Raw genomic sequence first — 13,559 nt, forward strand, 5'->3', positions numbered from 1 at the left:
GACCAGGTCTGTTTTTGTGCAACCATCCTACAATTTCATTCACATCGTATGTTTATTTATGTAACATTGTACTATCGTAAGGTTATTTATGTAATATAAACTATTTAGATACATTACTGGCCATTAAAATTGCTACAGGCCGGCCGAAGTGGCCGTGCGGTTAAAGGCGCTGGAGTCTGGAACCGCAAGACCGCTACGGTCGCAGGTTCGAATCCTGCCTCGGGCATGGATGTTTGTGATGTCCTTAGGTTAGTTAGGTTTAACTAGTTCTAAGTTCTTGGGGACTAATGACCTCAGCAGTTGAGTCCCATAGTGCTCAGAGCCATTTTTTTGAAAATTGCTACACCAAGAAGAAATGCAGATGATAAACGGGTATTCATTGGACAAATATATTATACTAGAACTGACATGTGATTACATTTTCACGCGGTTTGGGTGCATAGGTCCTGAGAAATCAATACCCAGAACAATCACCTCTGGCCGTAATAACGGCCTTGATACGCCTGGGCGTTGAGTCAAACATAGCTTGGATGGCGTGTACAGGTACAGCTACCCATGCAGCTTCAACACGATACCACAGTTCATCAAGAGTAGTGAGTGGCGTATTGTGACGAGCCAATTGCTCGGTCACCATTGACTACAGATTTTCAATTGGTGAGAGATCTGGAGAATGTGCTGGCCAGGGCAGCACTCGAACATTTTCTGTATCCAGAATGGCCCATACAGGACCTGCAACATGCGGTCGTGCATTATCCTGTTGAAATGTAGGGTTTCGCAGGGATCGAATGAGGGATAGAGCCACAGGTCGTAACACATCTGAAATGTAACGTCCACTGTTCAAAGAGCCGTCAATGCGAACAAGAGGTGACCGAGACGTGCAACCAATGGCACCCCATACCATCACGCCGGGTGATACGCCAGTATGGCGATGATGAATACACGCTTCCAATGTGCGTTCACCGCGATGTCGCCAAAGACGGATGCGACCATCATGATGCTGTAAACAGAACCTGGATTCATCCGAAAAAATGACGTTTTGCCATTCGTGCACCCAGGTTCGTCGTCGAGCACACCATCGCAGGCGCTCCTGTCTGTGATGCAGCGTCAAGGGTAACCGCAGCCATTGTCTCCGAGCTGACAGTCCATGCTGCTGCAAACGTCGTCGAACTGTTCGTGCAGATGGTTGTTGTCTTGCAAACGTCCGCATCTGTTGACTCGGGGATCGAGACGTGGCTGCACGATCCGTTACAGCCATGCGGATATGATGCTTGTCATCTCGACTGCTAGTGATACGAGGCCGTTAGGATCCAGCACGGCGTTCCGTATTACCCTCCTGAACCCACCGATTCCATATTCTGCTAACCGCAATCGCGATAAGCTACAATCCGACCCTTATGAAAGTCGGAAACGTGATTGTATGCATTTCTCCTCCTTACACGAGGCATAACAACGTTTCACCAGGCACCGCCGGTCAACTGCTGTTTCTGAATGAAAAAACGGTTGGCAACTTTCGTCATGTCAGCACGTTGTAGGTGTCGCCACCAGCGCCAACCTTGTGTGAATGCTCTGAAAAGCTAAGCAATTGCATATCACAGCATCTTCTTCCTATCGTAGCACGTCGTCTTCGTGATGTAGCAGTTTTAATGGCCAGTAGTGTACATTGTTATCATCAACTTCGCATAGTATTGAATGCACTGGAGTCGAAAATTAAAGCAACAAACCGCTATTTCCCCGTTGTGTGTCTAATCCAGTATATAATCATACAAACTGTCAACAGATGTCCGTACGATCGTGTCCGGCACGGAACATGGCATTCCGGTCAATGGACAACCATCCCAACGATGACGTCAGGGCCCGTTTCAAAGGAGGTAGTGTTTACCAGGTGGTCCCTCATCCACAGTTGCTGTGTACACAGCCACAGACGGTGCAGTATGGCACAGAGAATATACCTACCAAACTCTCTGCGGTGGAGGGCCACAGGAAGAATGGAAGGACGGTCGCCAACTGATGTAGCCCGATGGCTTAACGTGAATCGTTATGTTGTTTCTCGGATGTGACGAAAGTTTCTAGAGACCGAAACTGTATCCCAAATACCGGGTTACCATTTGTGACAACAGAAAGAGAGGACCGTTATTTGGCTGTAAGGGCACGACTTTACCCCCTTAGTACAGTACGGCTACTGGCATCTGACCTCGCGGCATCCACTGGACGTGTTGTATCGAGGCAAACGGTGTACAGAAGGCTTGGGCAGAGTGGCCTTTACTGTCGGAGACCTGCCGTATGTGTGCCTCTGACGCGTCTTCACAGAGGGGAACGTCTGGAGTGGAGCCGTCAATTTGCCACCTGGACGATCGAACAGTGGGCCAAAGTTATTTTCACAGATGAGTCCCGATTCGGTCTGGAGAGTGATTACCGTCAGATTCGAATCTGGAGGGGACGTGCAACTCGATTTCGGGACACAAACACTGCTGAAAGAGACCGATATCGAGGAGAATCCCTAATAGTGTGGGCAGGCATTATGTTGACCACGCGAACACCTCTTTACAAAATTGGTAGTGTTTCACTGCTGCCAGATATCGTGACGAGATCTTGGGACTTCATGCGAGGTTGTTGAGAGTTGCAATGGCCCAGATTTCGTACTGATGGACGATAATGATCGACATCATAGAGCACAGGCGGTTGATGTCTTCTTGGAAACGAAAGATTTTGCACCCATGGCGTGGTCTGCTCGCTCTCTCGATTTGAATTGCATAGAGTATGGCTGGGATGCATTAGGAAGACTGGTTGCACCTCGTCAGCATCCACTAACCGCTATACAAGACTTGCGAACAGTGCTGCAGGAGGAACGGGCGTTATTGTGTCAACATGAGATCGATGACGTCATTCACAGCACGCCGCGTCGTTGTCATGCCTGTATTGCTGCCAGAGGTGGTCACACCCCATACTGAGCCCATTAAACAGTTGTCAGAATGTGTGTGCAAGTCCGTTAAGTTGGCAAACAGGAAGAATATTTTTGTCTGCCGTTGTGCATCTTGCAGCCGGCCGGTGTGGCCGAGCGGCTCTAGGCGCTTCAGTTTGGAACCGCGCGACAACTTAGGTCGCAGGTTCGGTTCCCGCCTCGGGAATGGATGTGTGTGATGTCCATATGTTAGCTAGGCTTAAGTAGTTCTCTGTTCTTGGGGACTGCTGACATCAGATGTTAAGTCCCATAGTGCTCAGAGACATTTGAACCATTTTGCGCATCTTGCAATTGTTTACACTTCTGTATTCCTTACATTGTTTCTACTTCATTATCACCTGTGTATACTGTTTTGTGGCATAATAAACGATACCTTCCAAAATTTCCGTTTGTTGCTGTAATGTTGGATACCAGTGTATTTTGTTCGGTATCGTATCTACGTTTACTATTATTTTGTGCACTGTATTAAGTACCTATGGCTATTTTCCACATGTCTACCAATACAGTCTCATGCCTATATAAATAAAATCTGTATACCAATAACACAAAGAAGTAAAAAAAAAATTCACCAGAATATCATACAATAAAAAATGTAGAACAAAATAATAAAATAAAAATTCGCAAAAAATAAAACAAAAGACTTCCCACTGGCGTGTGACCTTGACGTAGTGTTGAGCCTTGTGTGCTCTGAGGACACAGAAGGCTGTACTGGGCAGGTCCAGTCAAAATAGGCAGGTAAGCGTAGAGAAGTCAAACTGACGACGCTCAATTCAAGGACCGTGGTTCGATAGACAATAAAGATACCTGTACCAGATCAGTCGTCGCCTGAGTCAACAAAAATCTACAGTACAAAAACAGTAGCCACTCGATGCCGTGAAAATTATTTTCCATTTTTTACGACGCTTATCATTCCGGCTTGTATGACACCATATCTGTGGTACAACATAATTGACATAGACCAAATAAAGAGTCTTTAATTTCTCATTTTTGTCCTAAAAATTTATGGTTTTTTATTGATCTTTCATAAAGTATCTATAATTAAGATTTTATATTTGCAATGAAAACTGGAATTTGGCGTGCATTATGTAATGGGAAATAAAAAGACGCCCATTTTTCATAGAATGAAGATTAGATACGTGTTAATCAGTGTAAATATGATGACTTTTTCATTTAAAAGACGTAGGTATTCCAGACTGAACAGAAGAAGAATGACGTAAGTGAGATTTGAACCGTCAAATAACTGCATTCTATCAAACATACTAGCGATTCAACGATGCACCCTGCGTTGTCGCAACTATCCGAAATTTAACAAATATTGTTCCTTCTAAAACTTCAAAACCGATCTTCTTTTGTAGACTTGTTAGAACTCTGTGGCGATTTTTCAACGGTGCTCCACGTGCGTGTTTTACCATGGAGCAGAAAAGAGCGTCAGCGATTTTCACACAGCGTGACAATCAGAACACAACAGTACAGCGACTGCGACTGTACACGATTTTTGAAATTAATCTCCATAGGTAAAGTATGGTTATGAAAAACGTTGATGGCTGTTAATACATAGGAATACCTAATACATAAGCAGCACCTACTTCCACGAGCGCACCAAAACCAGTGTATGTGTGCTACTGTTGCTGACCAGCCATCGCGTTCGAGTTTGTTTACATCGAGTTTATTCTTACGACGAAGTATAGCCGGGAGACCAGAGCGCAGGGCAGTGTTGCCAACTTGACGCCATCCGTCTAGAGATGGTGACAACTTCCAGAGATGCTCGTGGCGAAAGAAGCGGACTGGCGACGGCGCGGCACAGACCTCCCGCTCTGTGCTTCCCCCGCCCCCACGCCCCCACCTCCTGGTGTGTAATGTATTGCGCCCCCCACGACAGGGGAGCCTGCAGCCTGGGGAGGGGAGGACTTCTGGGCTAATTTTGTTTAGCGAGAATTAGGCGGCCGCCCTGTTGGAGGTGCTAAAACATTCGCCTGCGGCTCCGCCAGGCCATTATTTAAAATTAAAATTTATTCCCCGCGAGTACCGGTTTTTGTTTCACAGCTGAAATTTTTATAAGGAGCCCCGTGCGCTCGTGGAGTCGCAGGTGGGGAAAGGTTGGACAATAGGACCAACGTCTGCTATGCGTGACACGTGCACCAGTTACTGACATCTTGATCTCATGCTCTTCTTACAACTGTTGCTTGTAGATGGCAGTTTTCCTAACAGTTTCCACATTTAAACATCACAACAACAAAGGGCATATGGCAGATTTGCACGAAATCAGAGGAATGTTGTAAAGCGGCTTGTTTGTTGGTAAGACGTAAGAGTGATTCTTTAACTGTTGTGTTGAAACTTTTAAGAAACAAAGTCAAAGTGCAGCTGTTTCCCGGAGGCTATGAAAAGCGATTAGGGTCACGCGTAAGGTAAACACTAACAAATCCATTGCACGTGCTCTTTTTACCATCAATACTAACATTATGCGAAAGTAACTCTGTCTGCTACATTTTCTCGACTAAAGTGCTAAACCGAGTTTTATGAAATCTGGTATGAAGATAGCTCGAACCGGCGTAGAACATATGCTATTTTAGAAAGTAAAAAAATTAAAAATGTGGATCCATAAGAGGATGAAGTAGGAAATGAAACATCTCTCTGACCTAAAAACTAATTTTATTTTCCCTCTTTCTCAATTTAACGATATTTCATAATTTTAGAAAGTCCATAATTTACTTTAGTGTCCAACTTGACTCTTTGAAACAAGAGAACATTTTGTAGTGGAAAATAATATTTTGTATTTTTCACTTCCACATTCAGTTTTGTTCTGATAATAGAGTAACGAATTAAGCTTTTCTTTAGCAATTTATGGTGTGTTTGTGATCCTTTTTACTATGAAAATTTTTTGCTCATTTTTTTCTAAATAATCGTTTAAATTTCAGTATGGAGTGTTGCTTTCCTTTTATTTTTAGAGAAGTCCTCTTAAGTTGAACAGTTATTCAACATTTAATTCTTTCGTTTTTTCTATAACAACTTTTTCTTTTTTTCAGGGTTCCGTACCTAAATCGATATAAACTAAACCCTCACAGCACCACTTTGATTTCCATCCGACAGTATTCTTCTCCGACTGTTAAAATGCGTTTTCTAAGGAACGGGTAGAAGAATCAAGTTGAAATTTATCTCAGACATAAAGACCTATGGTTCCTCGGTCGGAAGATAATGGCAATTTATGTGGCATGTTTTGATACCACAAACTCACTCATCAAATCCTATACGTTACTTCCCTTTGGCCTAGAATGATGCAGTTTGGGAAGAAGTAACGTTTCGCAGTATAAGCAAAGGAAAAAAAGTCCGAAAATTGTTAATTTGTGGCTGTACCACACGAAGTGGTTTTTTTTTTATGTTATGCATCTGTCTGTCCGCCAATCTGTTAAGACCCCATAACCAAAGCAGAAGAGAATATCCTGTTGAATAATCAAGTATGCATTGAGGGGTGACAATTCCGGTGAATGATAAATTATTTCCTTTTATATTCGGTTTGTAAATAAACTAACTGAGTTTTATATGTACGTAATCGTGTTCTACCGCCACATTCAGTCTCTTACTATTACTGTATCTAAGGAGCGATCTCTTAGATAGGAGATATGGACAGCGTACACTCTCCTGTGACCATGAAATATACACACTACTGTGTCGACGCAGTGCTGCGCTACGGTCAAAGAACTTTGTCTCGGAAGTAATCTGACCCCGGATAATGGCAAATCAACTTCCTTTCGATGCATGATAATTGAACTAAGCAACGGATAACGTAAATAATTAATTGAATGACGATGAAAGCAACGCTCAGTGAGATACTCAATATGTATAATCACTCACAGGTCAACATCAGACTTACACAGCGAAGATATTCCAAAATGCTAACAGGATCATAGGAATTTTGAATAATGGCGGTACACCATGACGAAATAGTGGGGACGGAGCTTTGTGACAGGGTGGGCACAACTAATGTTCTTTGGACAACACGATTATTTGTTAAAACTAACTGCCTACATCTGGCGGGAAACAATAATTCTATGATACTGATTGTAACATTAAACTGCTTGCAAAACACACGTCACAATTTTCTAATTAATCATTACCAATTCGTCTCACATTACGTCTAAATGGTCTCCTACGAATATGTGAACTGCACAGGAAAATATAAATCAGGATGTGCCCTCATCGTATAGTGACTGGGACGATTTCGTCTCAATTTCAGGCTCAAACACAGAGATTAAAACACACCTAAATTTCCTCCAACTCAACGACACCGAACATAACAAGACAGCAATGACTAAGAAATACACCCAAATGTCGCAAGATGTAGTGGGGCGGCGAGTAAATAATCAAAGGGTCGATATTTCGCTTTGACAAGACACTTAAATTGTCTGTGCATGCTTTATACCTACCTTCGCCGTTTAAAAGAGCCTGAAAAAGATTGCCAGAAAGTAATGGTTAACATTACTGACCACAATTTCCAGTCTGCAAGTCCACATTACTCTTTGCACTCACTGAAATTGCTTTTTTACTCAGCACCATCAGGGACTTTGCCTGTAAATAAAAATTTGAGTTTTAACTGATTTATATATTCCGTAAAAGTTCACACGAGTACAATGTAATAAAATCCCTAATAATAATAAAAATAATAATAACAAAAATATAATACCCCTATCGGGAACAGCATTGTTAACAGGTCAGAGACGACCTCTACGGGAGTTCCAAGTAAAATGGTCTATCGCCCTGACTTTGAATCACCAAAAGTTAATTGTTCGCCTTAAAAGTCAAAAACAATCTCGCCACTTGCCACGCGGTTTTGTCATCATTATGGGTGGCACACAAACAGTTGCTTCCGTGGAATCTAAGCGATCCAGGACGGTGTACAGTCCTCGCGAGTTCACTTCCCTCTTTTACCCAAAACGCATTCAAGCCTGCCCAGCTCTGACGTCACCCGAGGCGCAATGCACGCAGGCGTTTGACTGACGTGGACAGTTAGTTACCAGGTGTGTTCAAAAAGGAAGGTGACTCCCTCAGATACAACACACTTGTGCCAACGCTTCTTCCAATCCTCGAAGCACTTCTCGTAAGCAGTTCTTGGTGCAGCCTTGAGCACCCCCAGCGATGCAGTTCTTATTTCCTCAATCGTTGAAATTCTTTGTCCTTTCATAGGTCTCTTCAGTTTTGGGAATAGAAACAAGTAGCAGGGAGCCAAATAGGTTGAACATGGTGGCTAAGTCATAATTGTCGTATTGTTTTCGGCCAAAAATTCTCTCACAGGCAACGATGAACGATCAGGTGCATTGTCGTGATGCAAAAGCCATGAATTGTTTTTCCACTATTCCGCACGTTTCATGCGTATTGCTTCTCGCAATCGGGGCACAACGTCAAGATAATACTCCTTATTGACGGTACGACCTTCAGATAAAAATTCATGCTATACTACGCCACGGTCATTGGGAAAAGCAGTGAGCAAAACTTTGACATTTCGTAGAACTTGGAGAGCTTTTTTCGGTCTCGGCTCTCCGGGATGCAACCATTGGGACGACTGAGCTTTGTTTCCGACGTCACAACAGTAAACCTGTTTCGTCACCAGTTATGACCCTTTTGAACAAATCAGGATCATGAATGACGCCATTCAAGAGCTTCTGAGCGATGCTCATGGGAAGGTTCTCCCGTTCAAAATTGGGAAGTTTAGGGAAAAAAAAAAACTTCACTGGCTCATGTCTCATGCCCAAAACATCCGAAAAAAATTTAATGAAACGAGCCGATCGACATGCCAACATCCTCAACAACTTCTCTTCGGTAATTCGACGATTTCCCAAAACAGTTCACAGCTTCAACGTTATAATCTGTTGTTGCGCTGGGGCATCCAGAGCGAGGTGCGAGAATGGCATCTACTCAGTCTACTTGGAAGAGACGGTACCATTTGTAAATATAAAAAAAAACCAGACTCACCGTATGCCACCGTCAAAATTTCAAGTGTTTCAGATCTCTTGATTCCATTTTTCACACAAGATTTGATGCAAATTCATTGTTCCATTTCTTATAATAATCGAAAATCGCCGAACGCCCTAAAACATGTCTAACCTTTCTATTTGTCAAAGACAAACGAAGTACGCTGCACACTTGAAACTGTGATCTATGTTCGGAACAAGTGTACCAACACAAAAAACAATACAATATTCAAACGTAAGTTGCCCGCGCAATATGAAAAGTGACCTTACTTTTTGAACAGCCCACATACCTCAGTCCGAAGTGTGACCTACCACTGAGTCTCTAGCTGTACTTATATGAAGGAGCAGAGGACCGGCAAACGGGACATCTACAGTCAATTGCACAGTCCCTTGGAGAGAAGTCAGCATGGAGACTGTAGTATTCAATCGCGACGCAATTTGTGTGTTGCTTCGTCAATGTGACGGTGTGAGGGCTACAGTTAACTGGCAGTGGCGCATCGGAAACAAGCTACTTGACTCCCAGGAGAAGTTCCATAAGGTGGCAGTGACCGAGTTAGTCGCTTGGAGAGAAGTCGGCATGGAGCCTGTAGTATTAACCGAGACGCAATTTGTGTGTTGAACTGTCAGTGTGAGGGTGCGAGGGTTACAGTAAACTGGCAACGGTGTATCGGAAACTAGCTACTTGAGTGCAAGGAGAAGTTCCATACGGTGACCATAGCCGTGTTAGTCGCTTGGAGAGAACTCGGCATGGAGGCTGTAGTAATCAATTGCGGCACAAGTGGTGTTTTGCATCGCCGATGTGAGGGTGCGAGAGTTACAGTCAACTCGGAGCGGTGAATTAGAAACAAACTACTTGACTCCCAGGAGAAATACCATACGGTGAACGTAGCCACATAGTCGCTTGGAGATAAGTCGGCAAGGATATAGTAGTATTCAACTGCGACGCAATATGTATGTTGCATCGTAAATGTGATTGTGTAAGCGTTACATTAAACTGCCAGCATCGGAATTAAGCTACTTGGCTCCCAGGAGAAGTTCCATACAGTGACCGTAGCCACGTTAGTCGCGTGGAGAGAAGTCGGCATGGAGCCTGTGGTATTCAATCGGGAAGCAATTAGTGTATTGTATCATCAGTGTGAGGGTACGTGCGTCACACTGAACTGGCACTGGTGCATCGGAACCAAGCTACTTGCCACCACGGAGAAGTTCCTTAAGGTGAGTGAACCCGAGTTAGTCACTTGGAGAGGCGTCGACATGGAGATTGTAGTATTCAATCGCGATGCAATTTGTGTGATGCATCGTAAACATGAGGGTGCAAGCGCTACAGTAAACTGGCAGTGGTGCATTGGAAACAAGCTACTTGACTCCCAGTATAAATTCTATATAGGGACTGAAGACAATTTAGTGGCTTGGGGAGAAGTCGACATAATAGTCTGAAGTATTCAATCGCGACGCAATTTGTGTGTTGCTGCGTAAATGTGAGGGTGCAAGTGTTACAGTGAACTGGCGGTGTTGCATTACAAAGAAGCTACTTGACTCCCAGGAAAAGCCCATACCGTGACCATACTATAAACTGTCAGTGGTGAATCGGAAACAAGCTACTTGACTCCCAGGAGTAGTTTCATATAGTGACTGAAGCAGAGCTATTCAGTTGGAAACAAGTTGACATGTGGCCTGTAGTATTCAATCGCAACGCAATTTGTGTGTTGCATCGTAGATGTGACGGCGCAAACGCTACAGTAAACTGTCAGTGGTGCCTCAGAAACAAGCTACTTGGCCCCCTAGGAGAAGTTTCATATGGCGACCGAAGTCGAGTTAGTCACTTGGAGAGAGTTGGCATGGAGCCTTTAGTATTCAACCGCAAAGCAATTTGCGTGTTGCATCGTAAATGTGAGGGTGCAAATGTTACAGTAAACTGGCAGTGGTGCATTGGAAACAAACTACTTAACTCATAGAAGATGTTCCTTACGGTGATCGTAGCCGCGTTAGACGAGTGCAGAGAAGTCAACATTCAACCCGTAGTAGTCAATCGCGACGCAATTTGTGTGTTACATTGTCAATGTGAGGGTATGAGTGTTACAGGAAACTGGCATTAGTGCATCAGAAATCAAGTACGTGACTCAAACGACGAATTCCATATGGTGACCATAGCCGCTTTAGTCAGGCATGAAGCCTGTTGTATTCATCCAGGAGGCAATTGCAGTTACACGTAGTCAGTGTGAGGGTGCGAGAGTTACAGTAAATGCTCAGTGGTGGATCGGAAAACAGCTACTTCTATCCCATGAGAAGTTCCATACGGTGACTGTATCTGCATTAGTCACTTGGATAGAAGTAGGCATGGAGCCTGTAATCTTCAATCGCAAAGCAATTTAAAATATCTATCGCCAATGTACGGATGTGATGGCTACAGTATACTCTAAGTGGTGCATCGGAAACAAGCTACGTGACTACAAGGAGTAGTTCCATATGGTTACCGTAGATGCAATAGTCGCTTGGAGATATGTAGTGATGGAGCCTACAGTTATCAATCGCCAGGCAATTTTTGTGTTGCATCGTCAAAGTTAGGGTGCGAGGGTTACACTAAACTTTCAGTGGTGCATCCTAAACAAGATACTTGAGTTACAAGATATGTTTGATACGGGGACCGTAACCACGTTATTCCCGTGGAGAAAAGTCTGCTTGGAGCCTGTAGTATTCAATCGCGACGCAATTTGGGTGTTGCATCGTAAATGTGAGAGGGTGAGTTTTACAGTAAAATTGCAGTGACGCATCGGAACAGGGTTAGTTGACTGCCATTAGAAGTTTCATATGGTGAAAGAAGCCGAGTTAGTCACTTGGAGAGAAGTATTCATAGGACCTGCAGTATTCAATCGCAACGCAATTTGGGTGTTCCAAAGCAAATGTGAGGGTGCAAAAGTTACAGTAAACTGATATTGATGCACCGGAAACAAGCTATTTGACTACCAGGAGAAGTTTCAAATGGTGACTGAAGTCGAGTTAGTCACTTGGAGAGAGTTGGCATGCAGCCTTTAGTATTCAACCGCAAAGCAATTTGCATGTTGCATCGTAAATGTTAACCTGCAAACGTTACAGTAAACTGACAGTGGTGCATCTGGAACAACCTACTTGACTCCCCGAAGATGTTCCTTACGGTGATCGTAGCCGCGTTAGGTGAGTGCAGAGAAGTCGGCATGGAGCCTGTAGTATTCAATCGCGATGCATCAGAAATCAAATACTAGACTCAAAGGACGAATTCTGTATGGTGACCATAGATGCGTTAGTCGCTAAGAGATATCGACATGAAGCCTGTTGTATTCATCCGCGAGGCAACTGCAGTTACACATCGTCAATTTGAGGGTGCGAGGGTTACAGTAGATTCGCAGTGGTGTATTGGATAATACCTACTTGAATCTCAAGAGAAGATCCATACGGTGACTGTACCTGCATTAGTCGCTTGGATAGCAGTAGGCAAGGAGCTTGTAATATTCATCACAACGCAATTTAAAATATGCATCGTCAATGTAAAGATGTGAAGGCTACAGTAAACTGTCAGTATGCTTTGGAAACAAGCTACGTGACTACGAGGAGCAGTTCCATATGTTGACCGCAGATGCCTTACTTTCTTGGAGATATGTCGTAATCGAGCCTATAGCATTGAATCACGAGGAAATTTTTGTGTTACACCGTCAAAGTTAGGGTACGAGGGTTACACTAAACTGGCAGTGGTGCATCCTAAACAAGCTACTTGAGTTACAGGATAAGTTCTACATGGTGGCTGTAACGACGTTATTCGCGTGGAGAGAAGACTGCATGGAGCCTGTAGTGTTCAATCGCGACGCAATTTGTGTGTAGCATCGTAAATGTGAGAGTGTATGGTGTTCACAGTACAATTGCAGTGATGCATCGGAAGTTACTTGACTGCCATTTGAAGTTTCATATGCTGATCGATGCCGAGTTAGTCACTTGGAGAGAAGTTGGCATGGCCCCTTTAGTATTCAAATGCAACGCAGTTTGTGTGTTCTATCGTAAATGCGAGGGTGAAAACGTTGCAGTAAACTGTCAGTAGTGCATTGGAAACAAGCTACTTGACTCCCAGGAGAAGTTTCATATGGTGACCGAAGCCTAGTTAGTCACTAGGATAGAAGTTGGCACGGAGCCCGTAGTATTCAATCGCAACGCAATTTGTGTGTAGCATTGTAAATGTGAGGGTGCAAGAGTTAGAGTAAACTGTCAATGGTGCATCGGAAACAAGCTATGTTGCTACCAGGGGAAGTTCCATATGGTGACCGTAGACGCTTTAGTCGCTTGTAGATATGTAAATGTGGAGCCTATAGTTTTCAATTGCCAGGCATTTTTAGTGATGCGACATCTAAGTTAGGGTGCGATGGTTACAGTAAACTGGCAGTGGTGCATCCGAAATAAGTTACTAGAGTTACACGATATGTTCGATACGATGACCGTAACCCACGTTACTCGCGTGGAGTGAATTCTGCATGTAGCGTGTAGTATTCTTTCGCTCCGCATTTTATGTGCTGTATTGTCAATGTGAGAGTGTGAGGGTGCAGTAAAGTTGCAGTGATGCTTCAGAACCAAGCTACTCGACTGCCATTAAAAGTTTCATATGGTGACTGAAGCCG

This window comes from Schistocerca serialis, chromosome 6 (assembly GCF_023864345.2).
Source record: "Schistocerca serialis cubense isolate TAMUIC-IGC-003099 chromosome 6, iqSchSeri2.2, whole genome shotgun sequence".
Lineage (NCBI taxonomy): Eukaryota > Metazoa > Arthropoda > Insecta > Orthoptera > Acrididae > Schistocerca > Schistocerca serialis.